The sequence below is a fragment of the Peromyscus maniculatus genome, chromosome X (genome assembly GCF_049852395.1).
Source record: "Peromyscus maniculatus bairdii isolate BWxNUB_F1_BW_parent chromosome X, HU_Pman_BW_mat_3.1, whole genome shotgun sequence".
Classification (NCBI taxonomy): Eukaryota; Metazoa; Chordata; class Mammalia; order Rodentia; family Cricetidae; genus Peromyscus; species Peromyscus maniculatus.
Genome location: NC_134875.1, coordinates 64,479,723 through 64,485,590, shown reverse-complemented (window position 1 = coordinate 64,485,590; position 5,868 = coordinate 64,479,723). Strand labels below are relative to the sequence as shown.

General features: G+C 38.5%; 1 non-coding gene across 1 annotated transcript; it reads right to left on the bottom strand.

Annotated features, from left to right (window-relative positions):
- Nucleotides 1-5,281: 5,281 nt before the first annotated feature.
- On the bottom strand, nt 5,282-5,354 carry Trnak-cuu (transfer RNA lysine (anticodon CUU)). The gene has a single exon. It is a non-coding gene; the product is annotated as a tRNA-Lys (tRNA).
- Between the last annotated feature and the right edge of the window lie 514 nt (nt 5,355-5,868).

Genomic DNA, 5,868 nt, shown 5'->3' with positions numbered 1-5,868 from the left:
GTTTGAAGTCTATTTTGTTGAATATCAGGATGGCTACCCCTGCTTGTTTCTTAAGACCATTTGATTGAAAAGTCTTTTCCCAGCCTTTTATTCTTAGGTAGTGTCTGTCTTTGAATTTGAGATGTGTTTCTTGTATGCAGCAGAAAGATGGGTCCTGCTTTCGTATCCATTCTGTAAGTCTATGTCTTTTTATAGATGAATTAAGTCCGTTGATATTAAGGGATATTAATGACCAGTGATTCTTCATCCCTGTTATTTTTGGTGGTAGTGTGTGTGTACTTCTCTTCTTTGGGGTTTACTGTTGTAGCTTTATCTATTGCCTGTGTTTTCGAGTGTGTATCTGACTTCCCTCGGTTGGAATTTTCCTTCTAGTGCTTTCTGTAGGGCTGGGTTTGTGGATAGGTATTGTTTAAATCTGGCTTTGTCTTCGAATATCTTGTTCCTTCCGTCTATGATGATTGAAAGTTTTGCTGGGTATATTAGTCTGGGCTGACATCCATGGTCTCTTAGTGTCTGCATTACATCTGTCCAGGTCCTTCTGGCTTTCAAAGTCTCCATTGAGAAGTCTGGTGTTATCCTGATGGGTTTACCTTTATAGGTCACTTGGCCTTTTTCCTTGGCTGCTCTTAATATTCTTTCTTTATTCTGTACATTTAGTTGTTTAATTATTATGTGTCGAGGGGACTTTTTTTGGGGGTCTAGTCTGTTTGGTGTTCTATAGGCTTCTTGTATCTTCATAGGCATTTCCTTCTTTAAGTTGGGAAAGTTTTCTTCTATAATTTTTTGAATATATTTTCTGTGCCTTTGAGTTGGTATTCTTCACCTTCTTCTATCCCTATAATTCGTAGGTTTGGTCTTTTCATGGTGTCCCAAATTTCTTGGACATTTTGGTTCATGACTTTGTTGGCTTTAGTGTTTCCTTCGACTGATGAAACTATTTCTTCTACTGTGTCTTCAATGCCAGAAATCCTCTCTTCCATCTCTTTCATTCTGTTGGTTATACTTGCATCTGAAGTTCCCGATCTTTTTCTCAGGTTTTCTATTTCCAGCATTCCCTCTGTTTGTGTCTTCTTTATTTTTTCAATTTCCCTTTTCAGTTCTTGGACTGTTTCCTTTGTTTGTTTCATTACTTTTTCATGATTTTCTTTCAGTGCTTTATTGTTTTCTTGCAGGACTTTATTGTTTTCTTCCAGGAGTTTATTGTTTTCTTGGAGGGCTTTATTGTTTTCTTGGAGGGTTTTATTGTTTTCTTCTAATTTGTTTGCCCTTTCCTCTAGTTGTTTACAGCGTTCTTCCAATTTTCTTGTCTTTTCCTCTACACAAGCCTCTACCTTCTTCATGAAGTTACTCATAAGGCTACTTTCTTCTGCTTCTTCCAATTTTTGGTGTTCAGGTCTAGATGTTGGAGGGGGGCTAGGTTCTGGTGATGCTGTATTGCTCTTCATTTTGTTGTATGTACTTCTGCCTTGACGTCTGCCCATCTCCTCGTGGTTCCTTCTTGGTCTTATCAGTGTACTTGTTTCAGAAAGAGCTGACAGATTCAGGAAGTCTCTCTCTCTTGTCCAAAAGGGAGTTCTCTTGTCCAACTCTCTCTGGTCCAGAAAGGAAGTCGGGGGCAGGATCAAGAAAAAGTTTTTAAGCTGAATAATATTCTATTGTATCAATCTATCATGTTTTTCAATATTGATTTATCAATTGATACTTATCTAGTCTGTTTCCATTTATTGGCTGTTGTGAATACCAACCAATATGATGGCTCATCCTGTCAACTTGACTAAATCCAGATTTAACTAAAAGCCAAGCTGCTGGGTACTCCTCTGAGTGATTTTCTTTCCCTTTTGTAAATAATTTTTGTGAAAATAAAATATAATCCACATCATTCCCCCCAACATTTTCCTTCCTCCAACCCCTCCCATGTCCCCACACATGCAGTTTCTCAATTTATGCCATCTTTTTCTTTATTGTTATATATATATATATATATATATATATATATATATATATATATATACATAACCTGTTATAAATATATAAATATATATATATATATACATAACCTGTTATAAATATATAAATATATAAATATAACCTGCTCAGCCGGGCAGTGGTGGCGCATGCCTTTAATCCCAGCACTTGTGAGGCAGAGCCAGGCAGATCTCTGTGAGTTCAAGGCAAGCCTGGTCTCCAAATCAAGTTCCAGGAAAGGCACAAAGCTACACAGAGAAACCTTGTCTCGAAAAACCAATATATATATATATATCCTGCTCAATCCATATAATGTGGCTTGTATGTCTATGACTACATGGCTGATCATTTTAGTATTGTATAACTAAGTCAGGGGCCCTTCCCTAGGGAAGGTTATTTGTCCTAATTCCAGCATTCTTTAGTTACCTGTAATCCTTTTTTCATTTTCAATTTTTTAGTTCTTCTAGCACACATCTCAACCACATTTTCCTGTCCCTCCACTCTAACAGTCCCTTCCCCTCCCTCCCTCTCCTCCAAATCCACTCCTCCTATGTTTTCCTTCAGAAAAGAAAAGGCCTCTCTGGGATATCAACTGAAGATGGCATAATAAGTTACAATAAGACTAGGTACAAATCTTCCTATCAGGGCTGGGTGAGGCAACCCAGTGGGAGAAAAAAGTTCTTAAGAAAAAGTTCCTAAGAGCAGACAAAAGAGACACGGACACCTCCACTTGCACCCTTAGGAGTTCCGCAGAAAAACCAAACTAACAACCATAACATATTTGCAGAGAATCTAGCACAGACCTATACAGGATCTGTGATTGCCACTTTAGTGTCTGTGAATCCCTTGAGCTCACTTCCATTGTAAATTATCTATTTGTGTCCTCCTTGTTTCAGTCTTGTTTAGGCAGTCATATTGGTGAGAATTCATGGGTATAACTTCTCTAACATTTCTAGAAGACTGAATTTCATGGAAAACTTTCTGTTGTTCTGGACCTGACAATCTTTCCAGTCTCTCTCCCACTATGAATTCTGAGCTTTGGGTGCAGGAGTTGCATTGTTGATATATCAGTTAAGACCCTGAACCACACCATCCTTTGTTGTCACAACTTTTATTGGTTGTGTTTTCTGTAATGATTTCCATTTTTTGCAATAAGATATTTCTTTTGTTTTTTTTTTTTTTTTTTTTTTTTTGGTTTTTCGAGACAGGGTTTCTCTGCGTAGCTTTGCGCCTTTCCTGGAGCTCACTTGGTAGCCCAGGCTGGCCTCGAACTCACAGAGATCCGCCTGGCTCTGCCTCCCGAGTGCTGGGATTAAAGGCGTGCGCCACCAACGCCCGGCAACAATAAGATATTTCTTTAATGAGGGATGAAGTCTATACTTATTTGTGGGTATAAAAATAAATATTTAGAATGTAGTTAGGAATTATACTGGTCTTGTAAAATGGCAGCTGTATATTCTCCTATAAGATCTATGTTGAGATATGTTTCCTCTAGTCATACATTCTTAGGATTTTTATCATAAAGAAATATTCAATTTTATCAAGATATTTTTCTCCATATAGTGATATAATTATACCAATTTTTGTCTTTAAATCCATATATATGGTTTATTTCATTTATTGACTTGCATATGTTGAACCTCTACATCTCAGGGATAAAGGCAACCTTAGTCATTTAGGTTAATTATTTTGATGTATATCTATATTCAGTTCACATTAATAACTTATAATGTATGTTAATTAGGGATATTGGCTTGTAGTTTTTTTGTGTACTTACATAGTTTTCATTTTAAAGTACTATTGACTTCATAGAAGGAGTATGTTAGTGTTACTTCTATTTATATTTTTAATGTAATTTAAGGATTGGGTGTAAATCTTTGAAAGTCTGGTAGAATTCTTCTATGGGTCTATTCAGGCCTGAATTTCTTTTGCTCTAATGACCTTTCTCTCTCTCTCTCTCTCTCTCTCTCTCTCTCTCTCTCTCTCTCTCTCTCTCTCGGCCAATAATGTTCTATCTATCCATTCAATTATTTTTAACATAATTTCTTTACTGATTCTTTGTGAATTTCACATCATGCACCCAATTCCACTCACCTTCCAGTGCCCACCTATCCTTCCCTCACCCCTGCAGCACCCCCCCCAAATTAAAATAAAACAAGAAAAGAAGAACAAAATAAATAAAACCTCTTTGCTTCTCCATCTTTCCTGCCTCTCCCACACCTCTTCATTTGTCCTAGTGTCATTGGGATTGATGCGTCACATAATATACCCTTTTGTCCAAATGTTCATTGCAATGAGTCATTAGTCTCCTTCAAGGCTTCTAGTTTCTGGTACACCATCATCATGGGATCCTCACTGAAACTCCTCTGGGATATCCCACAGCTGCCATGGAGATCCTGTGGGTATCATTCTACAGAACCAGTCCCTTCAGGAGCTCCAACAGGTCCTAGATGGGGTAGATGTTAGGGTGGACCAACCTAAGGCATGGCTGTGTGCCTGGGTGGTAGCTGAGCTTGTCAATCTGGACCATTGGGGCTGCCTGCCTTAGGTAAGGGAGTGAAGCCAGCTCTTGTGTACCATGCCATTAGGGTCAGTTCACACTTAACTGTGGGGAAGGGTGGGGACATCTCTCTGGAGTACAGGGGCAAGAATAGCTGAGTGTCAGGAATAGCTCTCTTGCTGAACTATTCAGTGAGGGGCAGAGCTTAACTTTCCTGGGGTCAATGAAGGCAGGGCTGGCTCAGTATGACCCTCTAACTTCATAATGTAAGTTTCATATGGCCCCTTGTGGTGGTAATCTAATTGTATTGAAATATTATTCTGATTTGTACTGAAATATTAATTTGATTGTATGTTAATAAATAAAGTTGTCTGGGGGTCAGAGCTATTAGAGCCATAGCAAGAGTGTGGCGGTGGTGGCACACGCCTTTAATCCCATAGATATCTGTGTGTTCAGGGTCAGAGCTATTAGAGCCATAGCAAGAGTGTGGCGGTGGCGGCACACGCCTTTAATCCCATAAGATCTCTGTGTGTTCAGGGATACAGCCAGCATTGGAGACATATGCCTTTAAGACCTAGGGGGCTGTACATTCAGACAGTGACGAGGCAGTCATGTGTTTGGGTTTACAACCAATGAGAAGGCAGAACAACATACTTTAAAAATACGAACGGACAGGAAGTAGGTCTCTTTTCGCGAAGCTGGGACAGCAGGAGGAAGGGTGAGATTTTAGCTCTGAGCTCTGACCTCTTGGCTTTCTCTTTTACATTGTTTCTGTGTTTCTTATTTAATAAGACGGTTGGTTACATCTACATCTGGCGCCCAACGTGGGGCTCGAACCCACGACCCTGAGATTAAGAGTCTCATGCTCTACCGACTGAGCTAGCCGGGCTTGAGATAAACCCTCAACTTTGGCATTATACACAGACTGGATAATGAAGGATATAGTTACCTCTCCTAGAATTTGACAATTAACCTAAAATTTTTCTTTCAGGATAAATAAAACTTCGCCCATACCCAGCAGGAAGCAATTTTAAGAATACGACGCCCACATTCCCAAAGAGGTGGTGTGGGGCGGGTGGTTTTTTGGTCTTTTTAATGGGTTCTGGGTCTGGGATAATTTTCAGTATTTAGCGGGGTTGGTTACAAGTTATTGTCAAGGGTTAGGAAAAAGGCTAAGCAAAGGAGATTAGATTTAAGGTTCTTGTTTAAAAAAAAAAAAGAGAAAGAAAGAAAAAAAAAAGAAAGAAAAGAGAAAGACAATTACTAGTTTTAAATACTTTACATTGGATTGAATTGTTTTATATTGTACACAAATTTGAAACTGATATTGTTAGAAAATGCTATATGTATATTTCTAATTGTATTTATTCCATCCATTTAACAATGTAATGCAAATTTCTGAT